The 24428-nt window shown below is 39.1% G+C and overlaps 1 long non-coding RNA gene across 1 annotated transcript in view; it reads right to left on the minus strand.

Moving 5' to 3' along the window:
* Positions 1 to 24428, minus strand: part of LOC311436571 — a 137398-nt gene that overhangs the window by 86182 nt on the left and 26788 nt on the right. Inside the window, exon 3 of the long non-coding RNA XR_014692946.1 lies at positions 2215 to 2457. This is a non-coding gene — a long non-coding RNA (uncharacterized lncRNA). The remainder of the gene's footprint in view (positions 1 to 2214; positions 2458 to 24428) is intronic.

The raw sequence follows: 24428 nt of genomic DNA on the forward strand, positions 1-24428 counted from the left end.
TACATTATGTTGGCTATAATCTAGATATAACAAAATAGCTTTTTTAAAAATACAGGTGTTCAAGGAAAATTAACTAACTGGTTAGGGAAACAGCAAATCTCCTCATTTTCTATAGGGAATGGCCAAAAGTCCTCTTACTTGTCCAGATGTGCCAGCCAGATCACCCCTTATCTGGAGACTACAGCCCCCACTGGAGGACTGGCAGGGCAGTCCATCAGAGCACTTTTTAATTTACTTCAGGAAAAATCAATTAAGTTAGCTAAGCGACTTTAATTTGCAAATTTTTGGGGACGGTAATCATCACTGCAGAAAGTGATGAGTATGAGAGTGGTGACTTCTTCCATCAGTTGTACCAAAGTGGGCCTCTCTACCTTGCTTCAGCATCTGAGCCCAAATAAACTCAAATCAACAAGTTATCCAGACTAAATAATAATAATGATAATGATAATGATAATAATAATAATAATAATAATAATAATAAATCTAACCCTTAGAAATGGAATAGTGAAATAGAAATACTATAAAATTGTATTTCTCATAGCATTTCTTTATTACCCATTTCTATATCTATTTGTCTTTGTCAGGGCACTGTTGTGATTGAGTAAACTAGACCAAAAGAGAATTTCTTGATAAAGTCAACATTGCCTGTCTGAATCAGTACTACAGAAAACAACAAATGTCACTCTGCTGCTTCTGCCACTTCAGCACAACTTCAAAGGTCACTAATTCCTTGGGAAGCTGCCATAAATAGCCTGCCTTCCTTACAGAAATGTTCTGCCAAAATTTTAACTCAGAGTTGCCTTATATTTTCACCTTCAGTCATCAATACCTTTTGACAATTCTTTGCTAGAACACTCTTTCCTTCTTAGCAAGTTATTAATTCCACAGTTACACCTTTCCCCATACTCCCACAGTAATTGCAGGACTCCCACTCAAGTTTCAGTGACAACAAGAAGTATTATCCACTATAATGAGACAGGAAACTCTTTTCAAAGTGATGTAGCTCCTGTTGACAGAACTGTGCTTCTGCCTGTCCCTCCCAAAAAAAGTTAAACCGTACAACCTAAGACATTTTTCTCTTATTTTAAAATAGATTCACACTAGTGCTTCTGCCTGTAAAATATATATATATATATAATAAATAAATAAATAAAATTTACATCCAAACTAACTAGTTCAATATAAACAGAGATTTCCCCTGTTAGGTACAATCTCAGTTGAGCACAAGTTTGTCTCTGGTGGGAAGAGCAAAAATGTCTCCAACGAGCATCAATACAAATAGGGTACTTTGTATTATATTTTTATTGTTTCCTACCACAAGGACCTGTGCATGTGTACCATCTAAGAGCCTCGGGAAAGATGTGACTGATCCTTTTGCATATACGCTTTCTGAATTACCTATTTCAAGAGAAAGTGCACACACCTCTTTGTGTGTACATGCAAGAGAGAGCACACAAGAGAAAATACTGTATCTACAAGCCTTACTGCTTCATGTTGCAATATTGAATTCCACCTAAATATTCCCATCCAGGGAAACTATCCTCACCCCCTGTCTGGTACGGCTACTACAAAAATAAATAAATAGGAAAGGACTGTATTCTGCACGTTGCTGCTTTCTTTCCTCCATGAGTAAGGAAGACTGTACCAGAGCCAGTGCAAGCCTCCAAAGGTTGTGGAATATGTTTTCAAAGAAACAAAACAAGCACAGTAAGACTAACAAACACTGGAAAACACTAAGCCAGAGTAAGTGAAGGACTTTGCTTCAGGGAAAATACTGTAAGTAAAAGAAAAGGCAGATGAAAGCAGCTATTCAGAAACCTCATAATCAGATGTAGACATATCTTCAGAGTATAATAAAACAAGGACATGTATCCCACATCCTGCCCCGCACTCCACCAAAAGTGAACCTTGTTGGTTCAGAAATCCAAAGACTTAGAAAGGATTATAAGATCTCACTGGATGGACTAAGTATTTAAGACCAAATAATTATCCTCAAAAAAAAAGCAATGAAGACATGTCTTTGAGACATTTCACACAGCCTTTTCATGCTTGCAAAACTTTATACCACTGGGAAAAAAAAAAAAAAAAAAAAAAAAAAAAAAAAAAAAAAAAGGAAAGGATATAATTCAAGACACAAACCCTGAAAAGTATGCTACCAAGGGATGAATACTGTAATTATATAAAACCGGTTATGGTACTTAATGTGTAGCCTACCTGGAATCAATAGGACAAGCTCAGCAGGCAAAGAGCAAAATCTGTATCTTAATTTCTTTCCTTACTTAAATTAAAAGGCTCATATCAGCAGGCCATAATTTTCTGTAGGTTTTTCAAGGTCCTTGTAATCTGATTCGGACTTATGCTTGAATTCTTCATTTTCTTTTGCTACTGGGCAAAAAGTCTTGTCTTCAAATTGGCAGCTTTGAACTGTTGCCTCAATGAATGATTGCATCTTAAAGCCTGCAATGAAAACAGCAGCAGTTTAGGCAGAAAGCAAAACATGAGTAACAAGTATGTGTATCATGTAGTTTCTACTGTCATGTTACCCCTCCCTTACTAAAGGCCTTTTTCCACATCCTTCATCTTCATCCCACAGTTACTGACATATTTTCTTCTTGTTTCTCTTTATTCTAGGAAGTTTGATGAGGTATAAGATGTTTTGGGGGACCTTGCAAAGATCACAGGGGAGAGATTTGTGTTCAGTTCTGAAGATGACTGAGCCTTCTTTAAATATAACATCACACACAACTATTCAGCCTGTATTTTTATTCATTTCTATTCTATTTTCCTAGTCAAAGCTGATTAAGGTACTGGAAAAATTAGTGGAAGGCATGGAAAAGGTGGAATATGCTTATTTAGAGTCTGTACTTGTAGTTAGTTTTGGTATCTGAGTTTTGCTGACACAGGTTTACTGACTGAATGGCTAACTTGAAACTCTTCAGCCAGGTAAAACTTTTATTCAGTTGCAGTTCTCACACACCAGAAGATTTGAAAATAAGAATTATGGGCTATACTTAAAAAGCAGCATAGATGTCTTCTGTTCAGATTAGATGAAAATGTGATGAGTTAGTCAGCTAAGCTCTCTGTATAATGCAATGAATACTTTGGCTTGGGATTTATTGCAGCTCCATCAGCCAGTACAAAAATACAATAGAATAGAACAGCTCAACTGGAAGGGACTTGCAAAGATTGTCCAGTTCAACTGCCTGACCACTTCAGGGCTAACAAAAAGAGAAGGTATATTAATGAGGGCAGTCTCCGAAGACTTCTTGAATACTGGCAGGCCTTGGGCATATACCACCTCACTAGGAAGCCTGTTCCAGTGTTTGACCACCCTCACGGTAAAGAAATGTTTCTTACTCTCCTGTCTGGATCTCCCCTGGCACACCTTGTGTCTATTGCTTCCTGTTCTGTCATTGGGCACCAGGGAGCTGAGACCGGCACCTCCCTCTTGCCTTACCCTCCTCAAGAAGTTGTGGAGAGCAGCAGGGTCTCCTCCAAGCTGCCTTTTCTCCAGACCAGACAACGCAAGTGTCTTCCTCCCTCCACATAGGACATGCCTTCCCACCCCTTTGCCAGCTTTGTTGCCCTCCTCTGGACACTTTCACAGACCTCAACATCCTTTTTGTATTGTGGAGCCCAGAACTGCACACAATAGTCAAAATAAGGTTGCACCAACACAAAATACGGCAGGAGAATCACCTCTTTTGACCAGCTGGCTATGATGTGTTTAACACACCCCATAATGTGATTTGTTTTCTTGGCTGCCAGGGTACACTGCTGACTCCTGTTGAGCCTACTATTGACCTGCACCCCCAGATCACTTTCTGCTGAACTGCTCTCCAGCCGTTTGTCTCCCAGATTGTACCTGTGCTCAATATTACTCCAATATTACTCTGTCCTAGATGCAGAACCCAGCATTTACCTTTGTTTCATGTCACTGTTGATTGTCCAATGTTCCAATGAAGCACCTTTTAGGTGCTCCTAACAGACAAGGCATATTTTTTTTTTTTTCATAATTTATATAGTTTTGTGTTTCTTTGCACAGATAGAACAGGGTACTAATGGTGGACCACTTCCACAGACATAAGAGAAAGGGCCAAAACTGGTTACCTATTTGATAACTAAGATATGAGAGTATCCACTGAAGATGAGGAATACTTATGCTCTGACTTCCGACCTCAAAAGTTTTGCACGAGTTACATGAAGAAGCCTTGGAGCAAGGAGCAACCCCACTTCCCTTCACCTAAGCAAATGCCAATCTTATTGGGCAAGAGACTTCCATCAAGGCTTGGTTCCTTTTTGGTTCAATAACTGTTGAATTTTTCTTTAGCAGTGGTACAGCCTCCAAAGGAGGTGTGTATGGTGCCCGTGCTGCAGAGTTACCCATAAACTAATCCTCTTGAGACAGAGGGAGCTGGGATCCAAGGTGGAGGCCATCAAGGTTGTACGGACATTGCTGACATATCCCTTGACTCACGTAAGCGCTTCTGAGAATCCAGCCCCAGCACTCAAAAATTGACCCAGAGAGATCATTAGGGAGGCAACAAAGTGCCTGGTGCATGGATTGATGTATTTTGAGAACTGCTGCAAAGGAAGTGGGTGGCTGCATCTGCCAGCTGCATCTTTTTCACATCCTGCTTTCAAGCCAGGATGAATTTTGTTGTAATAATCCAGTGTGCGGGCAGCAAAGACATCTGACTAGGACAAGTCACAACTGGAAATTATGGGATGCACTGCTTTTTGTGGGTAAGGGATCCAAATCATCTGGGTTTTTAGATACCCTTGTCTCTTGCAGGCTCCTCTGAAGTGTAATGCAGTTAATATTGTAAGCAAGCTAGGATTCTGGTTGAACAGCAAGAGGAATGTGTCCAACTGGCAGGGAGAATAAATACTTCTCCGAACAGACAGTAATCAGTTAACATTACTCTAAAACAAACATTGAGAAAGCACAGCACTTTAGCAATTAAAGGTCCAAATTTGCAAAATTAATTAGTGTTTCCCACAGCATAGCACTCTACTTATGAACAGCTCTATTGTAAATGTACGATGCTCTAATATGAAAAGAGAGCATTCTTATGTTAATTATCTAATTAACTAATCTGGGCACAATTAGCAGCTGAAACAGCACAGCATTACACTCTCTTCCTTCTTCCCTTCCGGATTCAAGATTGCCTTTAAATATGTACTTTCAAGTGGCAGGGGACCCTAGTGGTAGTGCTTGCTACCACATTAACCAAACCTCAGTGCCAGCAGAAGTTCCAACAAGCAGGCACTGAAACAGAGAAGAGAAGCAGAAATATCTTTGGCAAGGTATTTAGGAGAGGTAGATTCAGCTATTTAATCTCACCCCAACAGTTAGGCTGGCCTCCAGGGAAGCCATCCTCATCACTTCACAGAAAGTTAGTGTGAAATGCTCAAGAATACAGTAGTCTGTTTCTCTGCCCCTTTGGAAACCGAGTGCCACTTAACAAGACCTCCCTGACACCAGTATTTTCCAACGGATGGCTCAGTGGCTGTTTTAGAGGTCTGAAAATAGAGAGTCTCATTCATTTCTTCTTTGCTGCCAGGATAGCTATTGACTTTGCTGAAGTTTACTGTGCCATGAAGAGAGGATGTAGAGAAACTGTGTCCAGATATCTGACAAAAACATACCAGAGAGAGAGTACATTTGCTGAAAACAGTCTAAATCAGGCCATCAGTGGATGGCTTAGACAGTGTCTCAAAGTCCTGCCTCACTTTCCATTACAATGATGCTAAAACAGGGTAAGAACTTAAAGTAAAAGATTTACTTCAGCATCTTTACATTTGCACATTTCAGAATTTGCTTTAGAAGGCATTTTTATTTAGGAAATTATTGTCATGTTTTAGTAATTAAAAATGAGAAAAAAAGTGAGACTGACAAGTACTATACTGAGCTGTACAAAATGTCAATCTAAAACATTTTTGCTTTAGCTTCCTGTTTTTTGGTTGTTGTTTTCTTTGTGGGTGTTTTTGTTTGTTTGTGTGGATTGTTTGGTTTGTTTGGCTTTAGGGTTTGTTTGTTTGCTCGCTTGCTTATTGCTTGCATATATATTAATATAGGAAGGAGGATATTCTATTAAAAACAGCTTGTGTAGATCTACTATAACATTGCCTCCCTCCCACTTTCTCAGTTCCCTCCAAGAAAAAGACTTGTGCTCACACATCTTTGCCTATTAGGTGCAGGGTTCTTTTTAAGGCAGTGCTGATCTATTGTGCATTACAGAGTTACAAAATAATTTATGTCAGAAAGAACCAGGTGAGGTCACCTAGCTGGACTATGTAACCTCAAGATCAACTAAATCAACTCACTGAGGATGGAGATGCAGTTCCAAGGCTCGAGACTCCACCACCTCTCTAGTCAACTGCTCCAGCATTTTCTGTTTATACAGTGAAAAACATTTCTTAGTAATTACCTGAAATTTCCTGTCTTCCAACTTGTGTCTGCTGCCATCTTGGTGCCCTTCCACTGGACCTGTTCCAGGTGCTCACTGCACCTTCTTGCACTGAGAAACACAAAGCTGAACTCAGTTCTCCAAACGACCTCTCATCAGTGCTAAGTTGAGAGGAATAATCACTACCTGCAACCTGCTGGCTGCGCTATTGCTAATACAGCTTCACAGGGATGCTCTTAGTTGAGAAGATTACCATACTGCAATCTGCTGGGGAAACTTAATATAAAATTGAGGTTGGCTTGGCCTTCACAAAACAGGAGTGTAGGAGGTCATCTCCAACATATGTCTATAGTCTATAGCTCCTCAGTGGGCTGCAGTCATGGGCACCCACCTCAAGCATGAGATCAAGTCCCTGCACACAAAAGCCCACAAATTATATCCACATGAATGAGCACAGGCAGTTGTTCAGACTTTGCCTGGAGTCTGAGCACTGTAGACAGATCCCTGTAGCATCCCAGGGGCCACAGCATGCTCTGAGTGAATAAATCCTGCTGGGAGAAAGAATGAATCGTCTCAGCAACACTGCACTAATGAAATGCTAACACAACCAGCCAAAATTTGGCTCACACACCCTCAGGTCCAAGAAGAGGCACTTATATTTGTCTGTACTCATCTGAATAGACATAACTGTAGCCTACCATGTGAGGTATCCTCTGGCACTTATTGTGTAAGTCAACTCCTGTTTGAAACGCACTCTTTCTCCATATGTAACTCATTCACAGAGGTAAGCCCTGTGAACAATGTGATTCTGGCATAACAGCTAACTTAGCAAAAGACTCACCACATTGTATTTCCTTGTGAAAGGAGGCTGATTCATCCAGGACTTTAAAATGTAGTGCTGGGCTGCTGGGCACCTGTTTTATTTTATTAATAACTTTTGCCAAAATTAACCAAAAATTTGCCAAATTCATCCTTGGCTCCTAAACACTGACCTTGAATTAGCCACCTAGATCATTACATCCATCAACTCCTGTAAGCCAGAAAGAAAAAAAAAAAAAAAGGAGAGAGAGAGAGAGAGAGAGGAGAGAGAGAAAACCACTACTTCTACCATAAAAATTTCCGTGATACCAAGATTTAACTATAACTTGTGGATATGGTAAAAAAGAGAACCACTTGACTTTGTTATGGGATAAATCAGGATACTTAATATACATTACCAGATGCTACTACATCTCCATGTGCTTTATTTAAGCTTTGCATGTTTTATCTAAATGCATAAGAACCCTTCTGAAATCTTTCTGCTGTCCCAAAAAAGACATCTCATGACCATGAGGTACTCTGGATATTATGCATTACTGCACTATTGTTAAAACAAAGTGTTTGGGTTTGCAGGAACATTTCTTACAAAGCCATAATTTGTTTAGACTATTCCTCCAGTCAAATACAGATGTCAGAGAAACCTCCTTCCAAAGCTCTGCAAGGAAACCACCACTGCAGATGTATTTTGCACAACATAGCAGACTCAAATGTTCATGGAGGCCTCAAACCACCATGTGAATAATTGCCCTACCTATAGAGAAGAAATTAGAATCCTTGAGAATGCTTTACAATATGTGTTTAATTCTCACCCCTTTGGGGGAACACACAGCTACAAAAGCCATATTTCAGTCATATGTACAAGAATTTGCCAAACCAAGTTTCCAATCTAAAAGCACTCAGTCTTATACCCTAGTATGGATTTTACTGCTGTACAGAGCCTCTTGAGTTCCACTAAGGTGTTACAGGGACACCAGGACATCCAGTAATGCAACTATTTACAGACAGAAAGCCTGATTTTCATCTGGAACAGCCATTTCAGAATTTCTTCCATATCCACCCAATTATGGAAAATATGCAGTAGAAAAAAAGCAACCTTGTGAGTTACATTGAAAACAGCTATTAGGCAACAATATTTGAATTTTGCTATGCTGAGTGCAAACTGTTATCATCAAGCCAGAGGAAAAAATATTTATCAGATATATATATATGTAAGGTACTTGTGACCTGCTTATGGGTATCCCACTGACTGGAAAAAAGACACCATGCAGCATTAATCAGACAAGTGATTTTCTGGCTTATTTGTTGAGCATGAGACTTAACTTGATGTTTTTTAGTAAAGATATTCTTGGTGAAATAAGTCATGAAAGCACTGAAATTCATCCTCTTTTGGGACATCCAAGTGAGTGTTTCCAAATTCCTTACATTAACATATCAATAGAATTTGTTACAAATACTACTGGTTTGTGCCAGAAAGTATATAACAAGATGCTGGCTGGCTACCAAACCTCTAACCCTCTAGGACTGGCTTAGGGACAATTCAGTATGTTATTTAATGAAAGAGAGTATATGTCCTATGGAGCCCTGGAAGACTTATTTCACAACATGGCTTGCTTACTCAGTGATCAAGCTTGGCAGCTCCACACTCACAAAGGGACCCCACCCAGGCCAGCTATGCTGAAACCAGACTATCTGAGCCTTGACTCTACTATTTGGCTCAGAGTGACACAAATTGCCTTCAGACTCTATTTTAAAATAAAGGCAGATGACGTGCAGAGGCATTGCCCTTTATATAGGATGTAGGGCTGATGCTCTGACCCTGCTCAGCAAGTAATTTTGAAGGCCATGAGCTGCATTTTAGTGATAAAGCTAAACTTCTGGTAATGCTCACTGATCCATCATTTCAGGGTTTGGGTTTTTCACCTTTTCCTAACAGAATATCAACACCATATTTTCCTCCCCCACACTGTCTTTCATCTTAAAATACTTCCTCATTCAAACAGATATGTTTACAGTAATTTTTTTGAAACCATTCCTGAGCCATGGGAATAGAGAAACACTGTGGTGTAATGTGCAGAACATCACTGCTCTGTAATTGAAGCTGGGAAGCAGTGAATATTGCCTTTACCTGGAACTACAAAGGTAATTAAAATAGCTGGAACATCAGGTTAATTAAAAACCCCTCTCTGACGTAGGAGGATTGCTACTGAGTCTAAATGATCAGATCGTTCTTTTAGATCATCAGTGTAAAACTTTTTTTTTTTTAAAGGCACTGGTACATATTTACATTAAAAAAAAAAAAAAAAGAAAAAGAAAAAGAAAAAGAAAAACAAGAAAGAAGTGTTCAGATTCTTAAAAGATGCTTTTGGACTTGAAGGAGATGTTAGTGCATGCTGATCTTTCATGCAAGCTAAAAATTGCATTTCTGTAAAATTTGGTTTCTTTAAACTATCACTTCCCCCCACCCACCTAGCAAGTGTTCAACTTTGATTTAAGATTACAGTTAAGCTAGTTTTAGGATTATTTTACTGCACAAAGCAAAATGAGTGTCAAGGACCTGATGAGCACTTGGGAGTCTGTTATTGATGAGTTATCATGTAATCACCTTAAAGAGTCTGTGTACTCTGTTCTTTTCCTCCTTCCTGTGAGGACTGAGGTGTCCTTGGCTTTTCAAAGGTTTCATGGTACTTTCAGAAAACTATCCTATTAATTTTTCTGTAACGTCTGCCACATTCTTTATGCCAAGGACTTTCCTGACTGCCAACAACTGCAAGGCTAATGAAGATTTTCTAGAAATCTCTTTCAGATTTGACACATAAATCAGGGTCATCATGTACTGAAATGAGCAAAATGACCGCTGGGACCTCAGAGTACCTGGCATTTACAACATGGCAACCTTCACCAGCCAGAAAGGAGAAAGTGCAGGTCTCCTCCAGCAATTCACATTCACAGTAGCTGCATGCTTCTTTTCGCTCTTCCTTTAAATCAAATTCTCTGTTGTTCTTGTAGTTTAGATAGCACTGGAAAAACAACTCCTTTAAAGTATCCTTGATCTCCAGAGATGCTTACCACTAAATCTTATTTGTCTTTATTTCACTAATTAATACCGATACAACAGATGAAGTCATCCATGGGTTTGTGTTCAGCTTTATTGGAGTTTAAGGCATACATTGATACTAATCTTTTGGAACCAAAATGCTGCAATAAGAAGGCTGAACATATTTCAGCTCATCTTAGAGTAGCAGTTCTCAGTCCCTAATAATGCAGGGTAATACCTCTTCGGGGGTGAGAGAAGTAGGGTAATACCTCTTGGGGGGTGGTAAACTCTGCTCCCATCCTGTCCGTCTGCACTGCTTAATGTTTTCTCCATTCTGGTAGCGATGGAAGGGGAGTGATACTTAAAGTCCACAGGAACATGGTGGGTGAGATAGAGTGTATGGGACAGGGTCTGAAGGCAATATTTGCTTGCATGGGGATGACTATCTGGATTGATTTGAATAATCCTCCTCATCATCCCTGGACAATGGTCAGCTGGAATAATGCACTCATGCACTCATGCAAGCATGCCAGAATGACAGAAAAGGCTTCTTCTTCTCTTTCTGGAATAGTCCAGCTCAGGTTAGTTGAATGGTTAGTTCAGGTTAGTTCTCACCATTCAGATTAAAACTGAATGGTGAGAAACAGGGCTGTGGGGGAGAGATGGTCTCTTCAGAGCTAGAAGTGGCACAGAATCCAGGGTAATCACCCCTGGGAGAGAGGCAGGTTCTAGATACAGTTATCACGAGCACGCTTGGCTCAAGGGGTGCTGCAAAACCCTTATAGAAAATGTTTGCAGGATTTGGTAGGAAACAAGGCCAACTTTGGTGGGAGCATGCTCTCGGGAGGACAGATGAGAGAACAAAGCAATGAGGATCATTTTGCTCTGTGGAAGCCAAGGGGCTGCAGACAGATGCAGAACTAAAGCATTGACACAGGAGAGGAAACTAGTGGGGGGAGCCCAAAGTATTACAACAAATATAAAGGGGAGGTGGGCATTATGTAAAATGTGTGAAAGATGCTGGTTTTGAGTCACGTTGCAATTCTGCTTGTGACAGGCATGCTTTACAAATACCAACCTTGGGCCCTGCTCTTTAAACAGTATATACTATGCTATGAACATTCATACAACTCTCACTACCAGACAGATATAGAAATACCCATCAATGGAATTCATTATTCCTTCCATCTTTATGTCTGGTCCAAAATAAATAAGTAAAATGAAAAAAATACCTTGAAAATAATGAAGTCCCTTTTACCTTATTCAGCCAGTCACTCCAAAGAACTGGAAACAGTTAAACTGATATTTATGCAATTCATCTTGACTCTGCAGCCTGCCATCACCCAAAGAAAACTTCCCTTTACAGAAGAGGGGAAGTTTATCTAGCTGGAGTTTCGGATTACCTTGGTTCAGTCCTGAGGCAGTACAGATGCCAATTATATGGTACACGTACCATACATCTTCAGATGTTTTGTAAAACAATCCCTGAGAAATAATTGCTAATTTCATTCTAATCAGGCATTGAAAATACAGCTGACACGCTTTCTTACCTGTTGGTATGAAATTAAACTTTTGGTGTGCTTGGTAACAGGTTCATTCCTGTGTGTGTATTAGTTACAGTACAGCAGGCATGGATTTACCAAGGTCTGTATGAACACTTTAATTCCTTTACTAAACACCAATCAGACCACATGATTCCACATCACCTGAAGAGTTAAAGCATTTGCTCCCCACTCCTGATCTTCTCTTTACATTAGGGCTGTATATGCCCCTTTGGGTTTTGACTGGACTGTTTGTGGTCAGTAAGTGCCAATTAATCTTATGTGATCTCTTGTCCTCTGTATAAAGAGTTAAACAAGTAAAAGTTGTAATTTCACTGAAAAGAAAATGAAAATAATCCTTTTTTATTTTAATCTGGAAAAAAAAAAAAAAAAAAAAAAAAAAAAAAAAAAAGCTCTGTACTTACATATCCTCCATTCCCTCCAATGTGTTCTAAAGAGAACACTCAAAATGTCCACCTTAAAGGTGGGGAATTCAAGGTTTCAAAAGGACTTTAACCCTGCAAAAACATTAGTCTGGAGAGTTTATTTATCAGTTACCTAAGATCTATACATACAGTTAACTGTAAGAAAACCCTCTTCTAAAGAAAAATTTCCAAAACTCTCCCCACAAAGGAGCATGCCAAGTTTGTTGAAGTCATCTCAGAAGCAGACCTCTACAAACATAGAACCCAATCATGTCCAAAGAGTAAATGCAGGACTTGGCAACACATCTCCACAGACACCAGATCCCATAAACACACACCTTAAGATATGTAAGACCATGAAATGTGTCTTCTTCCCTTTAGTTTCTACTAAATTTGTGAAACCAAGTAATCACTGTTTCCCAGAGCAAATTCATAAGTAAATCAGGACAATAGCACCTAGGTATCAGCAGGATAGCACTTTCATAAAAAATATTCCACCCCCAGTCTCTAAATCCTGTTAATTTGCAGAGGTGCCAACCATCAACACAGGCCTGGGCCTATAAATTCATAATTTCACTAGCTACTTGAAAACATGGATTTACTAGAACTACAAGGTTCTAGGACTAGAACTTACACCTCTACTTACCACGCACTCACCTTTGCTTATACCATGGTCAGCCCTCATTGTTCTCTATCCTCACCCTCAATATTTCTTCTCAGTGACTAGTGAAACAACAAAATTTCACCAAAAATTATACTGAGTAGAGACTGAGGTTTGATTTTAATGCACTTTTATGCAGAGGTCTGCCTGCAATGGAGGCAAAGGAGAGATGCAATTGGGAAAGTTTCCTGTACTATGACTTTAAATAAAAGAACAAGTGTAGTATCAGGGAAAAAAATGAGAATTTGAATAAAGAATTTACTTAATTTAAAGCTTTATAATATTAACCATTCTATTATTATTGCATTCAAGGTAGTAGAATTTTTATAATATTTGAAAACAACTAAATTTTCTTTTAAGAAACACCTGGCTCTATCTTCAATTTTCTTCACCAGAAGAAATTATATTTGACAAGTGCTTGTGCAAAGGAAGCTAACAGTAGCAGAGCTGGATAAAAGAGATCATCAACATATAGCAGACTTTCTAAAAAAGTTTCTCCTAGTGTTACAAATGGGATATCTGATTTGGAAAGCACTGTAGGGTAAAGCTCTAAGGTAAAGGCATGCTAGGCAGCTGAAGAAATAACACAGGCTGACAAATACCAACATAAAATACAACTGTATACCAAAAGACTCCTAAAAATGACACAAGCTCATTCATACTTTGAAATCTAATTATTTGGTTCATTCACTCTGTTCTATGTCAGCCAAGATATCTGTAAGACATTTAACCACCGTTAAATTGGTAGGCCTTCTTTGGGTAAAATTGATCATAGTCGTGACTTCTACTTTTCTCTTATCATTCAAGGAACAAGTAATTGTTCCTTGAATGATAAGAGAAAAGTAGTAGGGTGCAGAGAAGGGCGACGAAGCTGGTGAGGGGCCTGGAGAACAAGTCCTACGAGGAGCGGCTGAGGGAGCTGGGCTTGTTCAGCCTGGAGAAGAGGAGGCTCAGGGGTGACCTTATCGCTCTTTACAGATACCTTAAAGGAGGCTGTAGAGAGGTGGGGGTTGGCCTGTTCTCCCACGTGCCTGGTGACAGGACGAGGGGGAATGGGCTTAAGTTGAGCCAGGGGAGTTTTAGGTTAGATGTTAGGAAGAACTTCTTTACAGAAAGGGTTGTGAGGCATTGGAACAGGCTGCCCAGGGAAGTGGTGGAGTCACCATCCCTGGAAGTCTTCAAAAGACGCTTAGATGTACAGCTTAGGGATATGGTTTAGTGGAGGGCTGTTAGCGTTAGGTTGGAGGTTGGACTCGATGACCTTGAGGTCTCTTCCAACCTAGAAAATTCTGTGATTCTGTGATTCTGTAATTCTGAACTGTATTACAGTAGACTTTCTGATCTGAATTTTGTTTTCTGGTTCTCTTTGCTTTTTGTCTGCTGTTATTGCTTTTCCTGGGGATATATTCTGCCACTTGGGAAGTTCTGAAAAGATAAAACACTGTGTGATTAAAAATTCTTAATTGTCCAAAGCATGTGTGTTTGCATTCATGGAGCTCTATAGTTATTCTCTGTCTCCCTGGAAGAGCTCCTAGCTTTTTTCTTTCTAGCTCATCTCTGGCACTTCATTTGTAACATACTACAGGCTTCCAAAGACAGATGCAACACAAAAAGAAAAAAGGAGAGAGAAAATGCTGAGTTCATCACCATAAATTATTGATGTTTCTTCTACTTAACTTACTCATCAGGATTCATTGTTAATGAGGTGTGGACTTTAGCTTTAAATTTGCCATGTAGCACTGCAGGCATTCAATTTGAAGCACTGCATTACAGAGGATTTCCCCCAATGTGTGTCTCCAGATCTCTCTGGTTCCATTTTCTGAAGTAGGTCTCTGCAACTGTGACTTGGCAAGGACTGGTTATATTTATCCACAGCACAGAATGCAATAGGAAACAGAAGGACAAGAGGAAGATTTTTATCATGTAACTGATAAAGTACAGAAACAGATGCTGTGTGATTGCTCTGGAATTAGTTGATTTATTTAAAGGGTTAATTGACTCATTGTATACCTATAGGATAAACTGGAATTCAAATGAATTGCAGTCATCCAGTGTCTGAGAGCACTAGGAAATCTGCCAACATATATTATTGAATTTCCATCTTCCAGTTTGCAGCTATGTTAAATTAGGGTCAGATGCTGCTGTTATTGCAGTTCCTGATGCTGGACTCCCACTGCCTTTGATGGAAACAGAAGCTGGCTCATGTGCTGGGGTCAGTATTGGGATATTCTTGGTAAAACTACCAAAATAAAAACTGGGACGGAGGAGGGAGTGAACCGGTTTGGATTTACTCCAGAGGAAGTTTCCATCAAAACATGCTAAAATTAAAATGAGATGACAAATTCATTCACTTTCAGGTTTTTCCAGAGGTCTCCAGCCGTGGCCTAACCACCGGATCTGAAGCCAGTGGGAATTCTGTCAGTGACTGCAGGAAGACCAGGCAAAAACCAGCATGACATCTTTTAGAAAACTCCACAAGGCCCTTTGTGCCACCAGGGTCCTCAAGAGTGTGCATTGCTCGTAGGACTTCACAAAGGCCATGCAGATTGTGTGTCTCCTATATACTTCGTGATACAGGTATGGAGCCCAGCCAAGGAAGAATGGCCCAAGGATGAGAGGATGAAGTTCAAAATACTGGTTCATCATCTACTTCCCATGGGACTTTGAGAATCTTGTCCAACTGGGCAGCAGATCTTTACCTGTAAATTAACACAAGGTGTTAGATTTATTGCAGGCACAAATACATTATAGCTTATACAATGGGTACAAGATCAAATGAGTAGCTAAGATTGGCAGACATGAAGAATCTGTGTTTTTTTTTCATCCTAAATTGGGCAACCTAGCAATTAAAGTGGCCTTTTTCTGCTACACGGTAAAAAGAAGTAGGGAAGAGGGAAAAAAAAAAAAAAACAAAAAAAAACAAAAAACAAAAAACACTCTTTAAGAGCTGCTCCTAAAAATGTAAAATGTATTTTAATTATGAAGGGGAATTAATTTTAGATTGACTGAGGAAAATCTCATGGGGCATCCAGCCAACCCATCCACCTCCTATCACCAGAGAATTTCAGCTTTCCAAACAGACCTGTAACATTCCACTACTTAGGATCTTCTCTGAATACTGAGCTTACTATCTTTTGTGTTCTTCATTATCTGTCACTCTCATAAAAAGCAGCATATACTCCTAAGGAAATTAAATGCTGAAGAAAAAAGTATTAGGCTGTCTAATCATTGTTCCCCTCCCCTTTCTGGGGTTTCTCCCCACCATATCATCTTCGCCCTTCAGCCCCACACTAAACCTTGTCTGTTTCGCCTTGGCTCCTTCCCTTTTTGCCCTTCCATTTTCTGTCACTTCCTTCTTCATACTTAAAATATGTAGCAATGTCCAAACAGAGCAGTTTGGGACAGTGTTAGGTGAGTGGGGACATGATGCTGTTCTGAAAGTATGGCTACATTTAGCCTGCAGGTCTGAGTGCTCTTCATCTTGGTCTCCTCCTTGAATCAGGAGTCTGACTGAAACTCAGCAAAGGCTAACTCCCAAACCCTACACGTCTTCTTGGTGCTCTGCCCCAAGACTCAGGCTCAGGCTCTGCCCAGCCTTGCTTGGGTCAGTGGGACCCTGCAGACATGGTATCAGACAGCTTTTGGAGAGTGTCATGAAGGGACGAGGCCAGCTGTATGAGGTTCAGCAAGGCGAAATACTGGGTCCTCCACTTGGGGCACAACAACCCCATACAATGCTACAGGCTGAGGAAAGAGTTGCTAGAAAGCTGTCCAGTGGAAAGCGACCTGGGGGTATTGGTCAGCTGAATATGAGCCAGCAGTGTGCACAGGTTGTCAAGAAGGCCAACAGCATCCTGGCTTGTATCAGAAATAGTGTGGCCAGAAGGACTAGGGAAGTGATTGTCCCTCTGTACTCAGCTCTGTTAAGACCTCAAGTACACCTCAAGTACTGTGTCAGTACACTGACAACATTCCCACGGGCTTCAGTTTTGGGCCCCTCACTACAAGGACATTCAGGTGCTGGAACGTGTCAAGAGAAGGGCAATGAAACTGGTGAAGGATCTAGAAAAAAATTCTTGTGAGGAGCAGCTGAAGGAGCTGGGTTTAGCTTAGAGAAAATAAGGCCTAGGGGAGACCTTATCGCTCTCTACAACTGCCTCAAAGGAAGTTGTAATGGAGTGCAGGTCAGTCTCTTCTCCAAGCAGCAAGTGATAAGGTAAGAGGAAATGGCCTTAAGTTGCACCAGGAGAGGTTTAGATTGGATATTAGGAAAAATTTCTTCACAGAAAGGGTTGTGAGGTGTTGGAACACGCTGCCCAGGGACATGGTTGAGTCACCATCCCTGGAGGTATTCACAAGACATGTAGATGTGGTGCTAAGTGACATGGTTTAGTGGTAGACTTAGCAGTGCTCAGTTAATGTCTGGACTTGATGATCTTCGAGGTCTTTTGCAACATAAGTGATTCTCTGATTCTTTGCTGGCCCAGAAGGTGCCTTTGAATAGATCTCACTATCCCAGTATCTCCTCCTGCAAAAGCTGGAGATGCCCTTCATCGCAGAGCACTGTATGAAGTGCTAACTGCTGGGGGCAATGGTAACACTTGTAGCATACTACCCGCTCTTGTCCTGATACCTTCTTCCAGTCTGGAAAACGTCTTATCAACCCCCATTTCCTCTTATTTTCCCCAGTACCAATATCTGCATTGACTCTTTCAGTTCAGGCATCTTTCTCTATTCCAACTCATCTCCAACTCTACTGCTGCCTTGACATCCCCACCTCCTGCTGTTTCACCAGCTGCTCCTTGTATAGCACTGCTCCAACAGCCACCAGATTATTGGGCAGTAAATTCACTTATTTTTTCTTTTGTAAAATATCTGAAAGTCCATGTATTTCAGTGGCTCTGTACCACACCTTGCCCTTCCTCCAAACACACCCTTCACTGTACTGCACTGTCCCCAGGGACTTTCTTCTCTATGCTGCTTGGGTACCGTACAGTACCCTGCAATGAATGCTTCAGGTGTTTTCTAATGGAAAACAATATAAAAAATGTAAATTGTGAAATGCCTTGAACAGTAGACTGTGAAAGTTTAAACCATTTTTTATTAAAAAATATTTTCAAAAATAGAAGTATATTAAAAACTGCAGCTGCAGCTATCAACAGCAATAGGAAAAATCAAAATAAATTGAAACCATTAACATAATTTCTAACTGAAATAATGTCATTTTAAAATTGTGTTGTGGAGAGTATAGGGATCTTCCTGTACAGGAAAAGTTGATTGTATTTTAAAGCAACAACAACAAAAAATGCTTGAAATATAGAAATAAAATAAAGTAAATTCAACCAAACTAAATTAAAATAACTGGGAAAATAAAATGCATCAGGAGGTAGAACTTTAAGTGACTTCCAAATCTATCACCAAATAACCTTCCAAAAGGTGAGAAAAAACAAACCAATTCCAGCTCTGGGGCAGATACTGACTCCTGCCAGCTGCAGATCTGGCCTGGAACATCTCAGCTTTCTGCTAAAATGATAAAAAGTGTAGAAATGAGAAGATTGTCCAGCCCTCATCAATAACTCATGAAGTTCCTTGCAGGGGAGTCATAGGAAACCCCATGTGAAAAACATGAGACTTTCTGAGGAGATTCCAGCAAACAAGATCATGGTAGAAGTCCAAGGTGCAAAATAGTGGGTGGGAGCCTGACCTTTTCTCCTCCTTGAACACAAGGCTGCTGATGTGCCTCATAACCCAAAAAGCAAGGGAGAACATTTTGCCCAGCCCCAATAAAGCAAACCTTCTGCCAGTGGCTGGCAAAAGGGGGAAAAATCCACTTTTCAACAGAGTTATTGAATATAAACTTTAAGCTCTCACATCATTCTGATGTTAAATAGAAAAACATGGCATGTTTACGTATAATCTTTATGGATATGTTAGACTTGGTCTAATACATATTTCTATTAATATATATATTAGGTATTAAATATTTAGGAACTATAGATTCAGGGCACGGTCATGTAATAACTGATCAGGTTCAGAAAAAGTTTGCTCTGTGGATGCTATTTATTTGTGTGAGTGTTTTTTTTGTTTGTTTGTTTTAGGGCACTATAGGCACTTTGATCATGTATGGCCAATCTTAAATTCCCTTACTTTTAAATGGCTTTTAATAAGTTGTGGTTCTGCTTCACAGTTGTTGTCTTATCTTCTAAGATCTTCTGGATCCTGTCTTGATAGTATTTTAATTTATTAATGGAACAAACCTTGTAAATTCACACTTAATGATTATCAATCTGCCTTCTGCTGCAGACACTATCTATGGTGTCTCACCTGAAGGGGCTGCGTTGTTTTTGGTTTTGTTTTTTTTAATCTCTGTTCATAATATTAAACTGTTGTCTTTATCATACAAGGATGGCTGTCAAAACAGCCAAATCTTGCTATAATGGGCCCTAGAGTTTATGCTTGAGGTCGTATTCATAGTACTGACAAGCTAAAACACAATTCCCTAGAAAGAGAATATGCACCCAAAAAAAAAGTAGATTGAGCTGTATGATATTGGCTGGTTATCCGAAATGTATAAATATTGATATAGTGGGTTGAGCAATATGAAGGGGAACAGTGATCAGAAATTGCAGAAAGCTGCTTTAGAGTCAAAATTCTACTTAGGTAATGAATATGCTGCAGTCTTATACTCCTGCTTTCATTTTCATTCAATTGTCTCTGGCTGTCAAACAAAATAAATGGCACATCTCTTGTGAAATCACATCTATATTAACTTTAATATTTTTTTCACCATTTTCAAATTGTCTTTTATATATATAGCACTTTAATTAGACATCTTGACAATATAGCAACAGATCAAACTGTCAGATGGGTTTCTGAGACTCTGGCTGCTTATGTCAGTGTCATTTTCATTTCCTCAACTCCCTTTTTACAATTTACTTCTTGGATTAACTTTCTGAGGTTCTTAGCTACCAAAGCATTCATCCCTAACACTGTTCCCCAAGTAAAATAAACCTAAAGTGATATTAAAGCTACAATGCCGTGCTTGCTGTCTTGCAATTGTGGCAGACACTGTTCACAAAATGGAAAGCATCTTCAGATTTTTTTTAGAAAACAGAAAAAGTTCTGGCAAAACAAGATCCATATTCATTTTTTTTTTTTTCATGAGAAATGTGCATAAAAACACTACTTATTTCTCAAAATGGCAAAATATGTTTAAAAATATAGTGTCTCCATATTGCACCAGATGACAGAGAGAAATAAACAAAGAAATAAAACAGAAAGAAATAAACAAAAACTGGAAAAAAAAAAAAATAGCCGTTAGCATTTCTGTTTTAAGCAACAAAGTATAGAAAAAAAAAAAAAAATCTTTATTTCTCAAAATTACAATTTCCAACAAGAAAAATCTCAAAAGAAATATTCAGTTGCATCTCCTTCTTCCCTAGCTTTTTTTTTTTTTTTTTTTTTTTGCACTTTGCTGACTCTAATCTTCTTCTATCACATGTCCATCTTAAATTGTAGTATGCCTATAGCAGCGATTTGCTTTGTCCTGATTGTCCTACAGACACAAAGATGAATATAAAAATATACAGCAGTAACAGCTTGGTGACCATGTGTATTATGAAATGTCATCACTTTGACTGAGACAGAAGGGGAGACCAGAAATGAAAGATCATCATAGAAGGCAAAGCCCTGAGCCTAGGAAAACTGAAGGTCCAGTGTAAATTTAAGATATCAAACAATATGTTTTTTTGTTTGTTTTTATTGGTGGTTGTTTGTTAGTTTTCTTTTTTGTTTTGTTTTTTTTGTTTTGTTTTGTTTTGTTTTCCAGCAAGCCAGAGGTATTCACATAGTTTTGCATCATTAGGTCAGACCTTTCAGAGCCAAAATAACTCGTAAAGGACTTAAAGGCCACAATTTTGCTTGACGAATTCTCAGCAAGGAGAGCAAAGGTCAAAAACATACAGTTTGCTTTGCTGCTCTTGTTGCTTTTTTTGATGACAGAACTGAAAAGTCCTGTTGAATTTCATGATTGAATGAATACATAAGTCAATGTAATACTATATTCCAATGAAATACTATATGCAGCTGAAAGCAAAATAAGTGCCAATGTCAAGCTCATCTCTGGCCTCCCTCCCCTCTGCTTCCTAAGAGAAGTCATTGCCTAGTATTTATTTACAAGATTGGGGGGAAAAAATCTTGGAAAAATAAAGGCTTTCTGCTCAGATTTCAGGCATGAAATGCTGTCCCACTGTGTCATTTTGGATTTGCCATTTAAAAGCTCACAGTGTGTTTTCCTGAACAGTCCCTTTTTTTAAGAAAAGGAATTTAGTTCTTTGGAATCTGACAGTCTCAAAAGGGCTGCTCAGATGTTTTTATTAATTAGTTAATATTTGTTCAATGCTTAAAGTATCAAGCACTATATAAATGTTAAGCTATTGAATTTGGTCCTACAATTAAATAGCAATTATAAACAATGAAAAATTCATATTTATATATTTGCTAGGAGTTTACATGGGCATGATATATTTGATAGCTTAGCAGAAATCTCCTAATCTATCCAAAGCCGTATAAAGTTTAGGGATATGGCCAACAGCCTATTTAAATAACAAAGAAAAAGTCATATTTTCCCCTGTGTTTCCATGTTAGTCTTTACAGCTCCAGTTGAAAGCAATTTAAGAACAGAACTTTCACATCTGATTTTCCCATGCATTTGCCATCTACTAGACCTCTTACATGAGCAAAATATGGATTTGGCCCTGAAATCACATAGTGTGATTTCACACAAAAAATTCTCCCCAAAATTGTTCATGTTCAGCTCCAGCTTAAAACCTACAGCCCTGAAAGCTTCCAGCTCTTCTGTTGACATTAGAAAAGATAAAAGTGCCAGAGCAACAACAGAAAATGCTGAGTGTCTTGTTACTTTTCCTGGCTTTTTGTTCTACATATGAATGTCAGACTGTTAATGAAAAGACTCTTAATGAATCAACACTCTCAAAACAGTGTCACTAATGAACTACTGGTAGCTGGAAATGGAGACTAAAAATACTATGGCTCCCTTTAGAGCACAGTTATCTTATCAATATGCTGTAGCCAGAACTGTAAGGCTGAAAAATGCATTTACTTAAGAAAATAACATCATGAGGCAGAACCACGGTAACAACAATACTTTTGTTGCCAGAACACACTTGTAGTTGGTGGGTGGCTTGTATAACTTGAGCACTTAATTAAGTGTATTTTTCCAATAAATACATTGTAGGACATTAATTTTTACTGATGGCTAAATATCTGCTAAGTAGCTACCCTGTCTCTTAGGCAACCAGGCTGGATTTTAATAACTTGCAGGACAAAAGAGCAACAGGCACACAGAGTCTGGTGAGGATGTCAGCATTTCCATTATAAACCCCATTTTAGCACTGGGGAGGGTACTCTAATTTGAACATTAAAACGTGCTGGGGATAGCTTTTTTTCCGGAGTGATTTTCTGTTTTCCTAATAAGCACCATTTGCATCCATTTGGATGCATCTTAAATGTGTAGAGCTTGCAGAGAGGGAAAAAATGTCTAAACAAAGGAAGAAAAAAAAAAAAAAAAAAAAGAAGAAGAAGAAAAAAAAAAAAAAAAAAAAAACACTCTAAAACAGAATAAGTATAAAGGTGTAAATGCAATATATTGAGAATGTTTGAAGCAGAGAGACTGATCAGGAAAGATGTAAGGAACTTTCAGGACATGTGTCAGTGCTCCATAAACTAGCAATGCTGATTGACAGTGATGCCACTGTTAAGCTGGGAAACAAGAAGCACAACTTGCTACTTATGTGATGGTGGGTAAAGATGATCCTTTGGAAATAGAAAATTAAACCAAATCCCTGGACAGACTGTAAATTTAAGGATAGAATGCTCTTTCTTCGGAGGATTTTGTGTGTTAAGTTCCACTGTTGTAGGCACTTTCTAATTCCAGCTCCCTATAAATTTAAAATAGCTTTCACTTCCTCTCCTAAATATATTTTCAGGAGTTTTATGTGTTCTGAATCAACTATGAATCACTCCACATAAGACCATTTCAGGTATGGATGAAAATGGTCCTCATATTTTCAGTAGCTTGATATATATTTTAGTCTTGTAAAGTTGTTTGCAACAAAAGCTGTTTTATAACTAAACTACATTATTACTATGAACCAGGCCAATAATACACGTTTTAAAACTATCTGGATACAAGTTTACATCAGTGGCTCAGTCAACATCCACATCTGTAAAAAATAAAACAATAAAATATAAATAATGCATATAGGAACTGTTGTCAAAATTCATTTGGGTAGTTCCATTTTATACACAATTCATTTCCTATGTTTTAAATACTGAAATATTGATTTATGTTGCCAAGGCATCCTCAACTTACATACAAAATAGGCTTTGGAGACCTTATAGACTTTTAAATAACTTTAAAATAGTGCAGATATAGTGGCTTCTATCCAGAGGTACTTATTCTCAGCCTCTTTTTCTTTCTTTTTTTTTTTTTTTGACTAACCTATCCTTCTAGCTTTTTCTACATCATCTTTGTCATGCTGCCCGAGGCACTCTGTATTCCTTCAGAAGTGAAGCAGATAGGAGTTGCTTCTGAAGTTACAAGGCCAAGCAGTTGCTTGTCGCCCAATCTCCTGTGCTCAGAGAGGGCACAAGAACTATCCACAAAATATAAAAAGATGCTCTCCTGCAGAGAGACTGTGTTTACAGACCTTGTAGTCACAAATACAGGCCAGAGCACTTACAGAAAGTCTAGCCATTTGCCAGAAGTAATAACCGTGGGGCACAACAAAACAGGAACTGAAAATTAGAGATTTCTAAGTAATGTTTCTTCAAAATTTCCTACATTTTATCAGAAAGACAGACTGAAGACAGGAAAACAAGAGGAAATATTGTAACCAGCAGGTTCTTGCAGTCCTCAGCCAGTCCACCCATTGCCTCGTGTAGATGATGTGTCCTGGCTGCACCTACCTACCTTCACCTTCATTTGCAGCTGGGGCTCAGCAGCAGAATGTGTGCAATGGTTCAGAAAACATTATGTCTTTATTATAATATGTTTCTGGAGAACAGAGTCATATTATTCTCATTTTAGACAAGAGGAGCAGAGGTGCAGGGACTATCCATCACCACAGGCAGCACTGCTGGTGGCCAGAGGACTGGCAATTGCTCAGCAGGACTGTACCTCTGGAAAGCCAACTTCAGCCAAAACAGCCTTGCAGAATGAAAAGCAGAGAGAGCCACTGGGCAGTAATATTCATCTGGTTACAGCCTTAATTTTGCCATCCACTTCTAGAGCACAGTGAGCAACACTTCCTGCAGCTCAGCTGCCAATAGGTGCTGCAATGAGCCTGTAGACTCATCCAAAGCTTGCTGTTCAGCTACGAATCACACAGATCTTCCCAAAAGCAGGCCTTGGCACACATGTTCACCAACTTGAGAGAAGGTTAAATACTTCCCCAGCTATTTGCTTAGTAATGAGAACTCTCATGATTTGACAACATTTTTGCAGAGCATTTC

The sequence above is a fragment of the Aythya ferina genome, assembly GCF_964211825.1.
Source record: "Aythya ferina genome assembly, chromosome: 4".
NCBI lineage: Eukaryota > Metazoa > Chordata > Aves > Anseriformes > Anatidae > Aythya > Aythya ferina.